The 19,056-nt window shown below is 41.7% G+C and overlaps 1 long non-coding RNA gene across 1 annotated transcript; it reads left to right on the forward strand.

Moving 5' to 3' along the window:
• The first annotated feature begins 450 nt into the window (after nt 1-450).
• On the forward strand, nt 451-8,844 carry LOC309847180. Its single transcript, XR_014302361.1, has 3 exons — nt 451-552; nt 1,383-1,797; nt 8,743-8,844. It is a non-coding gene; the product is annotated as an uncharacterized lncRNA (long non-coding RNA).
• Nucleotides 8,845-19,056: the final 10,212 nt, after the last annotated feature.

The raw sequence follows: 19,056 nt of genomic DNA on the forward strand, positions 1-19,056 counted from the left end.
AACCCAGTTAGCAGTGTATTTGTTATTAAACCAGGAGGAGATGGATGCCAGTTAAGGGGTTTCCCTGATAACTCAGGGGCAGCGTGGGGACTCCAGCCTCATCTCTCCGGCCGGGCATCCTCTGCTCTTTTGTCACAAAGAGGTAATAAACGTGCTGTTCTCCGGGGGAAAAGTTCCCTTTCGGGAAATATGGTGTGTAAAGATGGTTCCGACAAGTGCCTTGTCCTTTCCTTCTTTACACCTTTGTCTCTGCCAGCGTTTCTTTGGGATGGAGTGCCCAAAGCTTGTGATTAGAAACAGCTGCAGAAACAAGAGGAAAACATCTTCTAAAAATAAGTAGCGCCTTAGAACACAGTGTGCCAGGCCTTGTAGGAGGTGGATGGGGCGGCCTCTCCACAAGGAGAGCTCTGGTTCTCACACACAAGGTGACTGTTTCTGTTGGCCGCTGCTCCCAGGAGCCTCCATGAACTGGATCTCAGGACCGGGGGCAGAAACTCATCCTTCTACTCAGGAATGTGAAGACTTCCTTCAGGAGTTCGGACGGCTTCTAAGGTAGAGCCTAATTAGCCCGGAGATACTGTTAGTCAGTTATATGGTTGGTTCAGAAGTATTTAATGATACAGGAAAATGCTCACCAGGAAAAAAAAAATCAGGTCATGAAATAATATGATGCAGAATGGTCTAATCAAGAATTTATTAAAATTTGATACAGCCGCACACACATTTGGCAAAAAAGATCGAAAAAGAAGGCACCTCAGTGGAGCACGAGTTATTTCTGGATGATGAGAGATCAAAGTTGAAATAAATTTATTTTTAAATTCCTTTCTGTCATTTTTAATTTTTGTAAAGTAAACATTCACTGTTTTTATAGTCAGAAAAAAAAATGCTGTCAGACAGAAGTAGAGGTAAGTTTTTCCTGAATCGATTTAATTTTGAGCTTTTTGCTCATTTTCCAATGATAGCTTTGTTGGGAAATAAAAGAAAATTAAATAAGCTACAGGAATTTTGTCAAAAATAATAAATTGCTATTAATGGTATAAATTATATAATAAGTTATCAGATTAAAATTGAAAGCCAGCATTATAGGTTATTCATATAATACCCCACTTCAAATGTTCCCATTTATTTGGAATCACCTAGCTTGCTTCATAGAGTTCAGATAACAGAGAACCAGTTTCATTTTGTCAGAGAACCAATTTCATTCATTTTGGTTTGGTTGGGTTTTCCTAAAAAATTGTACAAACAAACAAAGCCAACCCTCCACAGAGAAAATTAAGGAGCAAGCCAGATGACCGAACACAGGCAGATACTTTTGATGAAAAGTTAAGAATTACATTTTCTAAAGTGGTATTTATAAGAAAACAATCAAGTTCTTCCTACAGGTAAATGAACAAAGGCCAGAAGTGTCTTTTGCGCAATAAAAATATAAGGAATGAAATAACAAGTGGAGGCTAACCCTGACTGGCGAACGAAGCAGTCACAACACACACAGCTATGAGATGCCCCAAATGCTGACAAGAACGGTTGTGAAGATGGTCAACCTCTGATGGCCTTCCTGGCATCTCCCTAGAGATAGCCCTCGAGAGAAATCCCTACCAAGGAGACCCTTTCTTCCAGGTGTCTCCACTGGGAAAGCGAGCTGTGCAGATAGCTCAACAGAACCAAAGGCTAAAGGAAGACAAAAATGAATTCCAGTATTTTCTCTGAGTGTAAGGAAAAAAGACCCGAAGAAAATCCTATGGTCAATGGACTAGGAAAGGAAGGAAACTCTGGCATTCCAACTTAAAGGAACACAAGGTAATGATTATACTCACAATGATGAGGACCACATCGAATTATGAGATAAATTTATTGTAAAATACCAAGTGTAAGAGAATATGCCATCCTATTTCTGCTATGACTGCTGTGATTTCAGTGTAAAATCACATGTGCCTCCGATTGGGGATGGAAAGGAAGACAGAATGAAAGCGGTTGCATCTTGGTGAGGTCACATATGACCTTCCTCTTTGCTTAAACATATAAAAATATATATATGGTTTTGAATGCGTGTTTTATTTTTATTTTATTCATTTATTTATTATTTTTTAAAGATTTTGTCTATTCATTTGACAGAGATCACAAGTAGGCAGAGAGGTAGGCAGAGAGAGGAGGAAGCAGGCTCCCCCCTGAGCAGAGAGCCGGATGTGGTACTTGATCCCAGGATCCTGAGATCATGACCTGAGCTGAAGGCAGAGGCTTAACCCACTGAGCCACCCAGGTGCCCCTATTTTATTTATTTATTTTTAAAGATTTGGTTTATTTGAGAGAGATAGAGAGAGCATCCATGAGCAGGGGGAGAGGCAGGCAGAGTGAGAGGAGGAAGCAGGCTCTCCCCCAAGCAGGGAGCCTGATGTGGGGCTCAATCCCAGGACCCTGGGATCATGATCTGAGCCAAAGGCAGCCGCTTAACCGACTGGGTCATTCAGGTGCCCCTGAATGCGTGTTTTAATGAAAAGAAAGAAGATTTATATTTCTGCTCATCTCCATAAACAAAGAGAAGTCTTCTAAGTGTGAGATCCTGTGCAATTTGAGTTGATGTAATTCTGCTTTAGAAATTAAAAAATGGGGCACCTGGGTGGCTCAGTGGGTTAAGCCGCTGCCTTCGGCTCAGGTCATGATCTCAGGGTCCTGGGACCGAGGCCCGCATAGGGCTCTCTGCTCAGCAGGGAGCCTGCTTCCTCCTCTCTCTCTGCCTGCCTCTCTGCCTGCTTGTGATCTCTCTCTGTCAAATAAATAAATAAAATCTTAAAAAAAAAGAAATTAAAAAATGATTAAACAATGACTATAATTGGTTAATTACACAAATATTAGTTGGGCTTCGTATTTGCTTTCTATGGCCTCAGTAAGAAATCACTACAAACCGGGTGGTTTAAAACAACACCTGTGTATTGTTTTATGGTGCTGTAATTCAAGAGTCAGACACAGGTCTCACTGGGCTAAGATCAAGGTGTTGGCAGAGCTGTGTTCTTTCCAGACTCTCCAGGGGAGAATCCATTTCCTTGCCTTTCCCAGTGTTGGGGGGCTGCCTGCATTTCTCAGCTCGTTTTCAAGGCCTGCGATGGCCGATGGCCGGCTGAGTAACATTCCATCACGCCCACCCTCTCCTCTGCCTCTTCTTTTACTTTTAAGCACTCATGTGGTTAGTCTGGGCCCACCAGGATAATCTCCCTGTCTGTGGCCAGCTATTAGAACCCGAATTGTCTCTGAAACCTCCATTCTCTTTCGCCAAGTGAGGTAACCTATGAATTGTTATTCTGCCTGCAGTAAGGTCCTCCTCGGTTCTAGAGGGGGCGCTAGTGGATATTGGGGAAGTGAGGAAAGGGTCCGAAAACGAGGTTCATGGTTAGAAGTTGAGAGGAGCCGTGTAGGGGAAGACCCACAATCTGGTGTGGGCAGAGATGAGGGTCGCTGTAAACTAGAACGCAGAGAGTTGGGAGGGCAGCATGGTCATGGGGTCCCGAGGGAGGCTCGTGATGGACTGGCATTAGGCTTGGGACTGGGCTTTAGAGGATAAGTAACATTTGGGTACAACAAGACGGCAAAAGAAGCCAGTGGTATTTCGAGTAATAGATATTAAATCAAAGCCAATGAAATAGCCATTTTCGTAGGGGAAACAGTCAAATATTGACTTTCTTTTTTTTTTTTAAATATTTTATTTATTTATTTGACAGAGAGAGAGGTCACAAGTAGGCAGGAAGGCAGGTAGAGGGAGAGGAGGAAGCAGGCTCCCTGCTGAGCAGAGAGCCCGATGTGGGGCTCGATCCCAGGACCCCGGGATCACGACCTGAGCTGAAGGCAGAGGCTTTAACCCACTGAGCCACTCAGGCACCCCAAGTATTGACTTCAACCTCATGCATCAAAACAAAAGGCACAGAGGCAAAAGGTGGCAGTAAGTGTCATAGGAAAAACTCTGAAGGCCTCTTCCTACCTCCTTTCTTCCTACCTTGGTCACAAATTTCCAGTTTGCTTGTTTGTTTTATCAGCTGTTCCCACTCTTACTTTTCCTTGCACAGTTTCCAAGGCGTCAGTTATGTAGTTCCCTTCTGAGAAAAGTAACCTCTTCGCAATTTTTTTTATGGCTTGCAAAGCTTTATGCTTTGAGCAGAACAAGTTCTGCTGTTTTGATTGGACCAGCTGGAGCTGAAGGCTGCCTAGCAGAGAAACTCCTCCTTGGATCCTGATCACCAGCCCCATTGGATGGCACCTGCTTAGAAAAGTCAAACAGGAGAGACCCAAAGAAAGCAGACACTGTAGTGGGGAGGAGGGAGGGGGGAGGGGGGAGAGGAGGGAGGGAGGCTGAGAGCTGCTCTTGCTGTGTCCTTCCAATATGTTTCCATTATGGAAGATTTCCTGAACGTGTATCTGTGTCTCGAGGTCAATGAATATAGTGTTTGGCCTGTTTCACGGAGGAAACCTGCGGCCTCACCAAATTGCTGAGTCTGTTGTGCCTGCAGGTTATTTTGGTTATTATGATTTCCAGATTGAGTTATTTGTGAGTTAAGGACAGTCCTTTGGGGAGCCAAGTGCTTCTCTTTTACCCTTACCACAGGTAGCTCTTATTTACTGACTTTCAGAAAATCACCCATAGAATTATTTTCTTCCAAGTCCTGGATACTCTGTATCATATCATCCTATCCTATCCTATCATAACATGTCATGTCACTTTATTGGTCTTGATTCACAAGGGTGAGGACAGTCCTGAAAGCCCTGATCTAAAATCCAGAGAACATAGGACCTCCTGGGTGGTGGCATTGCATGGCCTCAGCCTCAGTTCTCAGTTCTCTATGGCAAAAATGGAAAGAAATGGTTAGAATGAATTACAAGCCTCTGCATTCACATTTGTCTGTTTTTTTTTCCCTTTCCAAAAATAGAATGTTATTAAAATTCAAAGCAGAGGAGGAGTCATGAGGGTCGCTGAGTTACAAGGCAGGCAAACGCCTTAAGAAAGAAAATAGTAGACTAGTTAATAAATTAATTCAGGAAAGAAAAAAAAAAGGTAACTAAATGAAAGGAGACACCTCTAGATGGTATTATTAGTAATCACTGTGATAAGATGGAATAAAATAGAAGCGGACAGGAAGGCTAGAGAAAAGAAATGGTTTCCAAAAAGTGTCTCAGAAATTTAGAAACAGGAAGATTTTGGATCAGCCCCTTTTATAATCACAAGCTTCAAGGAATTATAAAAAGGACATTAGAAACAATAACCAGCAAACTGGAAATTATTACCAGCCAACAGGAAGAAAAATTAGGTTCACAGAAAAGAGGGAAAAGGCAGCTAGAGCCAAGGAATTCCGTAAGCTGGGCTTTCACACAAGAGAGAGCCCTGAGGACTGGCAGAGGAGGGATGTTCCCCAGGGTACAGGTGAACTTGAAGGAAGTGAAAGAGGAAACAGGAAGAGCACAAAGAAAATTCTTGTAATACGGTTCCCAAAGAACTACAGTAGGAACAACTCAAGGACATCCACAAAAAGTAACCCTAGATAATTAGTGGCTGAAAATTCCTGAAGTCCGCATGGAAAGAAAAGATTTTAACAACATATGGAAGAAGAAAAATGCCATCCTGTACAGCTCAATAGAAACAAAATACGCCATAGTTAGCAAAAGCCACTCCCGGAGAAAGCAAAACGTATGGTTCCTGAGTACGTACACACTGGTAATACACCAACCCAAACAAGAACGTAGCCCCAGGGCAGGTTTCCAGCCAAAATACATTGTTGCATTCAGAGATTTTCATACAGCCAGAAAGTCCACAAAAAATAATCAGTCTTGGTGCCGAAAGAAAACGTTCAGAGCTCAGAAAAACTTGTTATTCTCTTATTCCAGGTGGGGTTAAGAGGAGGTCTGTGCTAGGGAGGGTCATCAACCATCCTGGGTTGGCTTGAGATGTGGGACTTGGTGTGCTCCAGCCAGGTGGCCAGGAGCAAACCGGGACGGTGGGTCACCCCAGCACTAGTTTCTTCCATGTGACCACACAGCGAAGCTGGTTGGGTTCACACGGTCAGTAAAATTAAGACAGAGAATTATCTGAGCTCTTCCAGTACTGCAGTTTCAAGTTTGTTGTTTTCTCCTGCCTTCTAGGAAAATATTCCTCAAATATTCAGCATTTGGTGGTTCATTCACGCATCCGATTAAATATTGACTGTGTGCTTTTTCATGCCTTGGGATGGGTGTGTAGTTACAATGACAAACACGTCCCTGCCTTCATGGGGCTCAGAGGCAGAGTGGAGGGCAGGGTATGAGAGAAACAAACACAACTATGCATATAATTGGAAATGTGATAGGTGGTCTGAAGGAGACCAACAGAGTGGTGTGCTTGAGAATGCCATAGAACATGTAATTTCCACCAAAGGAGGGGAGTTCAAATCAGAAAAGCCTGTCCCAGGAAGTGGTCTGAAAGCACAGACCTGCAGGATGGGAACAGAGAGGAGCCAGAGGAGGAGCGGGGGGGGGGGGGGGGAATGAGTGTGTGGAGATGGAGGGCAGGATGTTCCAGGCAGAATGTGCAAAGATCCTGAGGCAGGAAGGAGCCTGGTGGGTTGAAGGACTTGAGAGAAGGCGAATGTCTCTCTTCCATTAAGGGGAAAAGAGAAACACTTTACCCTTCAGCTGGAAGAGCCAGGAGTACACGGAGTGATGGTGGTCAGCGTGGTCTAGCAGAGTTGGTGAGAGAGAGAGAGAGAGACAGAGACAGAGAGAAGAGGTTGGGGGAGAGATCCAAGAAACAAAGGCTAAAGATCAGTAGATAGTGACTCTTTTTGCCCGAACTCTTCTTATAACATCTAAAGAAATCAATATAACTGCCCCGGGGTCTCTCCGATGAACACACAGTATAAAAAGCTTTGGGACACAGATGCAAGAAGCTCTGAAACAGAGCTGAAAATAAAAAATGACAGAGACTTAGGAGGATGAGTGGTGGAGGATAAACCCCTACTTAATCTGAGATTTGCAAAGAGGAGGAGAAAAAAAAATACAAAGGTCGTTTTTAGCTATACTAAGCGCCAGAAGAAGGGGGGGGGGTCTTAAAATATGAGCAACATTTTGGCTAGCAGATGGTCTCATGCCAAGACAACCCAGAAATACCTAAATATTGCTTCACGGTCACCTTAAGAGGCCCCCAAAGGAGAGACACCTGAGGGACTGTGACAGAGGAAAGCAGTTTATTCTTTAGCTAATCTTTTTTTTTTTTTTAAGCATAAATGAATCCATAACCTGTTAATTGCTCAGGATAAACCTGTAGGGAGGATTTTTCTATGCTTCTAAACAACATCTTTGGACCTATTGAAGGTTCTAAGTAAAATCCCCGTGAAAATGTTGAAATATGCTTTACAATTTTTAAGATGAAACAAAAATGGGAGTCCTGTCTGAAGTCCTGGATTCCAGAAATCCATTATCACACTGACAGGCTGGAAGGAGGACCTACCAGAAGGATGGGATTCAGAGATGATAGGAGAAGCCAGCGCGACGGAAGAGGGGCCAGAAAAGTCTTCTCTGTGCAAGAGTCCAGGCTGGGGCTGGCGGGGGGGCTGCCCTGGTCTAGAGGAGCACCTAGGGATGGGTGCAGAGGGCGGTGTGGCCTCAGCCTGGGAGACTTCCTCCGCGCAGTCCTCCATCAACCGCTCCTCTCCACGGGGCTCCTGCGAGCGCTCTCTGCTGGTTCAGGTCCAGGGCTGCGGCGCATGCGCTGAGCCAGGCGCTTGTCCTGTTCTCTTTTGCTTGTAAGGTGCCAACAAAGTTCCTTAACACAATGATGAGAAGCTTTCTTCCTATGGTCAACCGAATCTTTGGGCGCATACATGCCAAGCAGCACAGGGAAACATAGAAAGGAAATGCAAGTTCCTAACAGAAAAATTCAGAAATGATTTTAAGCCCGAGGTAGTCAACACATTGTTTGGACTTTCAAATATAATTTGAATGGTGATGTGACCTGAATTTTTATCCTAGTTCTTGCTATAAAATTCCCACTGGGTTTTTGTTTTACACGCTTGGAAGAAATGCTGAAAAGTTTTATATGGCAAGACAGAATAAACAGAAAGCCACTAATGAAGTCAAAGATCAGAGAGGGTGAGTTCAGGCAAATTGTCAGCGTTATTGAAAAGCAGTGCGGGTCACATGGTGCTAACAAGAAATAGAGCAGACACACAGCCTTTGGAGTTAGAAGACCTTAGTTTGAATCACACGCTGTCCCTTAGTGTCCGGGTTGGGGTTGTCATATGATAAAGGGGTTGCCGATTGTTATTTGAGCAGGATTAAATGAGATGATGAAAGCAAAACATTTAGCACAAGGTCAAGCATATAATAAATACTCAAATTTATTATTATTGCTGTTATTATTATTGCTATAATTTTAGGATGCATGAAATCATGTTGAGAATCCTTGCTATCAACCGATTAAAAAAATCACTTTAATAATAGACCCAACAGGCAACCAGGCCTTAAATTCACAGGCCTCGTAAATATCTCGAGAAGCCAGCCAATGAAGTCTCATCTAGTCAAATCACCTTTGTAAGCCGAGAGACAATGTCAACATCAAGCCAAAGAGTTAGGGACTGAATGTTTATGTCCACCCCCCACCCCATGCATATGTTGAAATCCTAACCCTCAATGTGATAGTATTGGGAGAAGTTCCACCCTCATGAATGGGAATAGTGCTCTAACAAGAAGAGATGGCGCACAACTTGCCTCTCTCTCTCTGCCCCCTGCCAGGTGAGGCTACAATGAGAAGACAGCCGTCTACAAATCAGGAAGCGGGTCCTCACCAGATGCCAGATCTGCCGGCACCCTGACTTTGGACTTCCCAGCCTCCAGAACTGTGAGAAATAAATGCTGTTGAAGCCACCAGGGCTGTGGTAATTTCTTATAGTATCCGGAACTGACTAAGATACTAAGACAGTAGGAGTCTAAAAAAATAAGAAGACAACAATACTGGCCCAGTTGCTTAGAGGTGATAAATTTATGCAGTATTTAAGTATGTAAGAAACAGCACTAGATAATATCACCTACTTAGAATATGCAAAGCTAGAATGTCTCTGCCAAAAGGCAGGCAACGACGAGGTTTTAATGAAAAGAACAAATGGGATAAGATGACAACAAGGAAAAAGAAAAAGCTAATAATAGATTAAGAATTAATCTCAAAAAAGATGATGTTCACATAAAAATAAGTTTAAAAATGCACACTATTTTCACAACCAGAGAAATTAAAATAATTTATTAAAAATATTGATAGCATCTAAAAATCTCCCATGCCGGTAGAACACATGTGTGGAAGTATTGACAAGATTATACTACGGAAAGATTTGTTTTAAAGCAATTAAAAAGTAGTAGTAATAAACACGAAAACAATATAGCCAATGAAAACAGCAATCTTGAACATTGGAAATAGGTCAGAAAGGAACACAGATATACAGAGAGCAGATATAATGCAGCACGCATACCCATTTCTTTTTCTATTTTGTTTTTTTACATGTGCCCATTTCCTAAGAGGTACTTTGGTTTTGTAGGAATTACGAATCCATGAATTCAAGACAGAAATATGAAACCAAGAAAATGCATAACATTTGCACCAAGTTGGGTGATGGTCTCTTTAGATACATGACTTGACATAAATTGCAAACATTTTGGTTTTTTTGTTTGTTTGTTTTCTTTTGTTTTGAAGACTATAAGACAATGATGTGGAAATCTCAATATAAAATCTATGTTGAGAGATTCACCTAAAATCTATGTCGAGAGATTTATTCACCTTTCCATCTGAAATCGGAAAGCTGTCCATGAATGCGGAACAAAGTTTAAACTCCGAAGTTCTCTGCTCTTCTCTGGTTAAGAGCAGATGCCCTGAATCAGGCTCGCTGGATTGAAATCCGGCTCTATCACTGATGCGTGCTAGCTGTGAGAACTGGAAGAAGCTACTCTTTAGTCATTAGTTGATTTCATCTGTGACATAAGGAGCATCTTGTGTGATCGCACAGTGCCGGGTGCATGGTGAGTGCAGAGACCAACCACATTTATCATCCGGTCCTCTCCCTGCATGTTCAGTCTTCTCTTCTTGCACGCTTCTTTTATTTATTTATTTATTTATTTTTAAAGGTTTTATTTATTTATTTGAGAGGATGGGGGTGCAGAGGGAGGGAGAGAATCTCAAGGAGACTCCATGCTGAGCACAGAGCCAGACACAGGGCTCAATCCCACCACTGTGAGATCATGACCTGAGCCAAAATCAAGAGTCAGACACTCAACTGACTTAGCCACCCAGGTGCCGCTCTTCCTGTATCATTCTTCTAGAAGAAGAGCCGTTTCCTGAATACACCCCATCATCTCCTGCCTCTGTCTTTAATCTGATGTTTTTAAAGGAAACTCAGGCTTACTAGAATTCCTAAAGTTAAGCATCAAAACCTGGACTTGAACTCAACTTTGTTGAATAGCTGACTCCTGCTTTTATGCCACTTCTACTTCCCATCTTACGCTTACTTCCACATTGATGGACAAGGTTGTATCAGAAAAATCCCCATTGAAGAAAAGGTAGGGGAAAATATCTGTTTAAAGTTGTAGATGAACTACCAAGAAACCAGGATTTAAAGTGTCAAGATCCTTGAAAGAAGGAATACTCATTGAGATGAGCCTGCTATTCTGCATTGCTTTTCCTCTTGAAGCATTTGCTGTTTCATCAGAGGAAGTAGGCTAGCGGACGCCTAGTCCACGCCTACTGATTAGGAGACTCAGTATTATCACTTCTCCCCAAATTAGTTTATAGATTATTATAAGCCTAATCAAAATGTCAGCAGATGTGTGTGTGTAAATTAACAAGCTGCTTCCAAAATTTATATGGTGATACAGAGCACAGAAAATACCCAAGAATACCTAAGGCAATCTTGAAGAATGAAATAGAAAGATTTACATTTCCAGCTAAAGCTATAGCAATTACAAGAGTGTAATATTGGTAAAAGATATATAAACAAACCAGGGGTATAGAATAGGAAGTCCAGATACAGACCAACACTTTGTCACCTGATTGGTGACAAAGGGGATACTGGGTACAATAAGAAAAAAAAAATTATCTTCAATAAATGACTCTGGGTCAACAGGATATTCATATGAAAAAAATTTGAATCCTGTCACCACTTCACACCTTATGCAAAAATCACCTCCAAGTGGATTATAGCTACAAATGTGATAGTTAAAATTATAAAGGTTCTAGAAGTATGACACAGAAGATTATCTTAATGACTTTGGAGGAGACAAGAGTTCTTTCTTAAAAAAAAAAAAAAGATTTTTATTTATTTATTTGAGAGAGAACAACAAAAAGCATGAGTGGGGGGAGGGGCAAAGGGAGAAGCAGACTCCCTGCTGAGTAGGGAGCCCGATGTGGAAGAGGGACTCTATCCCAGGACCCTGGGATCATGACCTGAGCCAAAGGCAGCCACTTAACCAACTGAGCCACCCAGAGTTCTTAAACATTAGGGTGGAAGCAGCACTAAACAAAAAAGGGAAACATTAGAAAACTGGAGTATATGAAAAATAAGAACTTCTGTTCATCAAATATACTATTAGGAAAGTGCAAAGCAAACCACCCAATGGGAGAAGACATTTGCAATCCAAGTATCGACAAGAAACTCATGTCCATGACATAAAAACAACACACACAGGTGGTCAGAAAAACAGACAACCCAATGTTTAAAAAATGCAAGAAAACTTGAACAGATCTTCAAAAAGATAGGTAAATGGCCCAAAAAGAATATGAAGAAGGGCTCAGCATTGTTAGTCATCGTGAAAGCAGAAATTAAAATTGAAGAGAGCTAACACTACATACTCAGTAGAATGACTAAATCTAAAAGACTGATAATATCACATGTTGGAGAGGATGTGGAGCAACTGGAACTCACACATTGCTGGTAGAGGTGTAAATTGGAGGCTGAGCCATTGACATTACTAACATTCAGCTCTGACCTGCAAAAACCATAATTTCTGAGGGTTCAAGCAAATGCAACCATCTCAGAAAACTGCTTATCAGCAATTACTAAAACCGAATATACACAGCTTGTGACTCGGTGACAGTTTCCCTCTTAGGTATAAATCCAATGGAAATGTGTATATGCGGGTATCGGAAAACATGATCAGGAATGCTCACAGCAGCATTGTCTGTAGTAGCCCAAACCTGTAAACCACTCTAATATCCATTGTCAGTTGAATAACAACAACAGCAACAAAATAGAGAGATTGTGACATTGATTTACTGGACCACTCTTCAACAATGAAAATGAATAAAGTGTAGGTATGGGTGACAACAGAGATGAAGAAAACATACATAATAGTGAGTGAAAGAAACCAGACACAAACGAATGCATATTGTATAAAGTTCAAAAACAAGCAAAACTAATTTATGGTGATGGAAGACAGAATAGTGGTTACCTTTGGGACAGGGGCATTAATGACTGGGAGGGGGAACAGGGAGGGGTTCTGGGGTGCTGGTCATGGTCCACTTCCTGACCTGTGTAGATGTGAAAATTCATCCAACTGTATACACGCTTATGCTTTGTGGCATTTAAAAAATGTGTACATATTTAAATTAGTTAATTACTATTATTTAATTACAAATCAGGGCTGCAGAGAGCCTTGATAAGTCTGTAACCCCAGAATAGTGGGGTGGGGAGGGATGCTGCAGTCATTGTCAGGGACTCTGGGAGAAAACGGTCCTGTATATATCCTGAGCCCCACAGGTCCACTGCAGTAGAGTCGAGGTGAAGGTGTGGCGTGTTTAGGCAGAGAGGACTGGAGGAAGCAGTCACTGCCCCTTCCAGCTCCCAATACCTGTATTTCCTTTGGAGGGAAGGACCATGTTTCCCTGGCTCCAGTGGGGGACTCAGAGCTGCCCTAAAGGCCATGTTATTTCCTAATCTTACTCATGTCCTGCATTCTACCTGCTCATGGCAGACACTAAAAACTGAGAACTCTAAAAATGACAGCAACAACAGCAACGACAAAATTGAATACTCTTAAGTTTTGATGCTTTTGAACCCATACATTTTTCTTCTTCACCCAGAACTTTGCTTTTGAAAATGATATTCCTGATTCTCACAGTTTCAAGACCCTAACTTGGAAGTTAACGTTTAAACCAACATCTTTGTTTGTACTCCAGTTCTAACAATCCTTATTCTTCTCAGGGTAATGGCCCTCCGGTTGAAAAGGATAAATCTGATGGACAAGGATGTGGGGGAAATCAAAGTACATAAAGATGCTTTAAAATGTGTTGGGGGGCACCTGGGTGGCTCAGTGGGTTAAGTCTCTGCCTTCAGCTCAGGTTATGGTTTCAGAGTCCTGGGATCAAGCCCTGCATTGGGCTCTCTGTTTGGTGGGGTGCCTGGTTCCTCTTCTCTCTCTGCCTGCCTCTCTGCCTACTTGTGATATTTCTCCCTCTGTCAATAAAATAAAATAAAATAAAATAAAATAAAATAAAATAAAATAAAATAAAAATGTTGTGTTGGCACATTCACTTTCATTTTCTTTTCTTTTTTTTTTTTTTAAAGATTTTATTTATTTATTTGACAGAGAGAGATTACAAGTAGGCAGAGAGGCAGGCAGAGAGAGAGAGAGGGAAGCAGGCTCCCTGCCGAGCAGAGAGCCCGATGCGGGACTCGATCCCAGGACCCTGAGATCATGACCTGAGCCGAAGGCAGCGGCTTAACCCACTGAGCCACCCAGGCGCCCCTCACTTTCATTTTCATTCAATAATAAGCAATGATAAGATAAAATAAAAAAGAAATCTTTTAAACAGTTAGTTTGGAATGCCAACAAGGCAACATCAATGGTGATATTGAGACGTATGGAGTCCAGAACAAGGAGGATGATTCTCTGGTTTGCTGTTGTTCTGTGGACAGATTTTGGGCTCACACTTTAAGTGGGTCATTTGTAATCCAGAGCATGTTCAGGTACAGACACAGAATAGATGGTTACTATGATAATCTCTTCAAGCTGCTATAACAAAAATGCCATTGCCTGGGTGACTTAAACAACAAATATTTATTTCCCATAGTTCTGGAAGCTGGGAAGTCCAAGATCAAGATCCTGGCATATTTGGCATCTGGCGAGGACCAGCTTCCTGCTTTGTACATGTCCATCTTCTCATATGGTGGAAGGGGCAGGGAGCTCTCTAGGGTCTCTTTAATTGTGACAGCAATCCCACTCATAAGCGTTCATTCTCATGACCTAATCACCTCCTAGACCACACTTCCATATACCATCGCATTGGAAGTTGTGATTTCAACATATGAATTTTCGTGGGACACAAACTTCCAGTCCATGACAGGTGTTGACGCCACAATGTGGGGGGTATGGTTGAAAAAGCTGTGTATTTTAGCAAAACAAACAAACAAACAACCCACCCAAACCCAACACAATCCAAAACCCCAGGGGAGCAAATCCGATGACTTCAAATATCTAAAAGGTTTCCCCTTCTCAATATTTTTAATTAAACTTGCACATGTGTTTTAGGTTATATTATCTCACGTACATTTTTGTGTAAGAATGGATGGTAATACATTTCCAAGCAAATACAATTCAGTTCTTAATGTTGATTAGATTGACCAGTTCAACATACTCCTTGAAGTTAAAAATATGTATATTTCATTTTCAAATAAAATTTCAAATCAAGTAAAAGCAGAGGCTCATTTTATGAAGGTGACTATACGTGTATTGCTGAAGAACAGATTACAAAAGCTTGTTTGCTTCTTTAAATGACTTTCCATAATAGCTGTCCTCTTCCCAGCACAGCATAGAAAACACATCCTTAAAATTTAATATATAGAACTGGAGACCATTTACTGTTTGTATTTGCTTCAATCAACTTTGGAAAATAAAATACTCACTCTGAATTTTTTTTATGAAGTTGCAAAGTGAATTTGGATAAACAAAATAACAATAAAAGTCCATGAAAATGTGCATTTATATAATAAAAATAAAACCTTTATCTAACTGAATTATGGAAAAAATGATTATGGTTCTTTTGTATGGAAATAATCTCTCTTTTACAGAAAGAGATGTGTATTGGCTACTTGCATGTTTCTGGCTACTGTTTTCACTCATGAAATTGGGTATAGATCAAATTCTCTGAGTGAGCACATATTCAAGGATCAAAGAACACTAGGAGTGGTACCAACTTTGACGCATGCTCAGTTGAAGTGATTAAAGCTTAAAACGTTTTTGGCTTCACAGGCTTTGCACGAGAATGTTACATGGGTCTCCATTTAAGTACTTAAATAGCATCCACCCTGATGCCCAATTATTTGAGGCAGAATTTCTGATCAGTACTTTAGTAGATCACTCAAAAATACCCATAACCCTTATTTAGAAAATTCTCACGTTGGAGAGAAGGAAGACACACAATGCCTTTAAGACGTCATCTGAAGATAAATAAAATCTTGGCATTTGACATTTTTATCATTATTCAATACAGATGTCCCAGTTCCATCCTGCCTGTCCCATTTGGTCTCATTTTATCCCATTAATGATCCCTGGCCTTCTACCTCGAACGTCAACATTTCAGCATGGAGTGTCCTTTTTTGATAGGGAGTTATGGTCAGGGGGGTGGCCGTGGTGGCAGCCAATGTTTCTGACGCTATTTCATCATAAGTAGTGTTCCTTCTACTGGAAACAGTTATATGGCTTTTCATTCAAACTTTGGTCTGTTTTATCTATTTCATCTCAGGTAAGAAGGAGAGTCTCATTTAGGGAAGACACAATTTTTCTTGTCAAAACTCATTCACTCTCGCAGCCACACATTTTAAAGCTTAGTCTTTTATTTTAGAGACATACAATTCTGAGATTGGAGACGTCTCTGGTATCTCATAGCGGCGGCTTGAAAAAGAGGCCTTGGGCGTGATGTTCTTTCCTTCATTCATCTATATATCAGTACACAAGTATTTATTGTGTATCAGACACAGGCCTAGATGTGGGGGAAATGGTGGTAGGACATAAGACCTCTGACCTCTTCACCATCCTTCGGGTGCTGATAGCATTTCCTTCCCTTTCATCCTTTTTTGTTTTGTTTTGTTTTCAGCTCATTTGTAGTTTCCCCCAATTATCAGCTCTTAACAAATGAGTAGTGGCCCAGATTCCAACTCTGTGCAAAGCACATACATTGGGTGAGACTAGCCATATGCCTCAATTGGCACATGCTCCCCACCTTTTTTTTTTTTTTAAGAAAGGATTTGTTATGTCTTTAATAAAGATTTAAAAAATAGATGTAGTTTTTATTCTACCACACAATGGAAATACTTCTACAGCTCATTAGGGAAAATTAACACAGGCCATTTGACACTGAGTACGGGCATAGGGATACCAGATGAAATATTGTATTTGGGACATGTTTATTTTATTGATTGATTGATTGATTTTATTCATTTATCTGACAGACAGAGATCACAAGTAGGCGTAGAGGCAGGTGGGGGTGGGGAGGAGGGAAGCAGGCTCCCCACTGAGCAGGGAGCCCTATGTGGGGTTAGATCCCAGGACCCTGGGATCATAACCTGAGCCAAAGGCAGAGGCTTTAACCCACTGAGCCACCCAGGTGCCCCTGGGACATGTTTATTAAAAATGTGTTGCTTATTTGAAATTTACATTTAACTGGGAATTTCTTTTTTCTAAATCTGGCTATCTTATTTGGGCATCATAATTTTTATAAGGCGGGTGAGTTCCTTAGTTCGACTTTCAGTAGAATCCAGTCCAAACACTGTCAAATAGAATTGCACTTAAGAAAGGGTTGAAAATCCTTTAGTATCTAAGAGAATTCTGTTCTGACCTTACCCAAAAGTCACCAAGATTATGTCAAGATTAGAAAACTCTAACAAGAGTCCTTAAATGGAGAGTAACACAAGCATTAGAGATGAAGCAAAATGTCCAAGAACCAGCGGCCTTCCAAGGTCCTTCCTACATGTGATGCTAGAATGAAATTCAGAGACGTGACGCTACTCTATGGAGGGCATGATAGTGCTTCAGGTGAATCACTGGGTTCACGGGATAAACACTCCTTTACATAATGTTTATCTCAGAGACTAGAACAGTTCCAAAAGAACTTCTCTCACTTGCCAAGAAAGATCTATTTTTAAAAACCCTTATTATAAAAAAACCCTATTTAAATATCATGGCAATAATCCCTGAGGAAAGGTGTAGTATTATAAAGAAAATTATAAGATAAAAAGGTTTAGGAAGGAACTCTTAGGGAAAATTCTCTCTTCCCAGCAGAGACTTTCTGAACTCACATACCCAAATAACTCCAAATAGATTTGCTACTCCGTATTTTTAAGTCATTTGTACATGAATATTTTATAGTGATTTTAAAGAACAGATGTTCTCGTATTTTCCCCTCTTGCAAATTTTGAAAATAATCTTTTGAAATGTCTTCAATATTCCAAAGTGCTTAACCTTTGCTCTGAGGTAATTACAGGTAAACATCTTGTTACCCAGTAGGTGGGTTTTTCAAGGATTTCCTAAATCACCTAGGAGTTGTGTTCGAATGTTTCTGGCACCTGGTAGAGTCTACCAAAGAGGTAGGATGAGGATCAACACAAATGCCCAGTAATGTCACAGATAATAGTTGATTTTTCTTTCATAACTTCCTCATGACCCAGCTGCTCACCAGAAATAAAAGGCAGAGGAATCGAAGTCAGTCATTGAGGAGAAAGTTGAAGAATCCGGGGGTGACTAGGTTGCAAAAGACAGAAGACAAGGGAGATTCTGTCCAAGCTCTAAAATGCGATCAAGAGGAAGAAGGGATCGGGTTGGCTGCGTGTGGCCCTGGAGGCCACAGCCAGGAGACTTGTGAGAAACGGGGAAGATAGATTTTTATCTCTGCTGTTGAAGACCTTCCAGTGATGAAAGCTTCCACTTCTCTGCTCTAGTATGAAATGTTAGCAGGACGTCTTGATGAATGTCGTCTTTTCGACTCTATGATTCGGGGATTCACAAAAGTTAGTAATAATGAAGCCAGAATGTGCTGTTTCAGATCTGTACATTGGGGAATCCTACCGGAATCGGAATCTTAACTCGAGCTAAGGGACCCTGGTAAGTAAGTAAGAAGCAGTAAGCTGCTTAGAATCTCTGCCTCCTGCAAAGCATGGTGAGACGAACAGTGAATGAATAATGCCTGGCATATACCAAGCAGTCTGTAAAATGCCCAGTTAAAAAGAAAAAGCCCAGGGGTGCCTGGGTGGCTCAGTCGGTTAAGCGCCTGCCTTCAGCTCGATTCATGAGTTCAGGGTCCTGGGATCGAGCCTCGCATCGGGCTCTTTGCTCAGCAGGGAGCCTGTTTCTCCCTCTCCCTCTGCCTGCTGCTCTGCCTACTTGTGCTCTCTCTCCACCTCTCTTAAATAAATAAAGTCTAAAAAAAAAAAAAAGCCCAACCCCCCCCAAACAGCTACATAAATAACATGGCGTCCCCTGGGCAGGGCTTTTTGTGAGGTCTGGGCCTTTTTTGATGAACTCACAAGCACCTGTGGGAGAAATGAGTGGATGATTCCCAAAGGTTAGCAGGGATGAAGAGGTAAAGAGTCTGACCCCTGGTGGAGTCCTCAAAAGGAGCTTGCAGATTTCACCACCTTTCACACCCTGGGTGAATGTCTGAAGCATCATGACCTCCTTTTGAAGGGCCATTATGGCCTGCAGGGCACTGGGCAAGTAAGACTTTTCTGCAGGAAAAAGCCACACTAGACAGATGGTGGGGGACACTGGGTGGATGGTGGGGAATTAGTTCCAGTGTCCAAGCAAGAGAGCCTAGGGTGGTTCTTATGGTTTCAACAAGAGTATCTAAATGTATAAACCCCTGGAGATTTCATACAATCTAGGGGAGGGAGGTATGCATGAAGGTAAGATTCTAGACCTTCTGCTTTTGGTGGAATGGGCCATGCAACAGATCTAATTTAATCGGCAGAATAAATAAATGTGCCCTTCCTTGCGTCCCTAGTGAGTGGATTGTCCCTGCTTCTCCCTGGCACTTTCCCACGTCCGCCATGCCTTCTCCACTCAGGCTGGGGTCTC

The sequence above is a fragment of the Mustela nivalis genome (assembly GCF_964662115.1).
Source record: "Mustela nivalis genome assembly, chromosome: 13".
Taxonomy (NCBI): Eukaryota; Metazoa; Chordata; class Mammalia; order Carnivora; family Mustelidae; genus Mustela; species Mustela nivalis.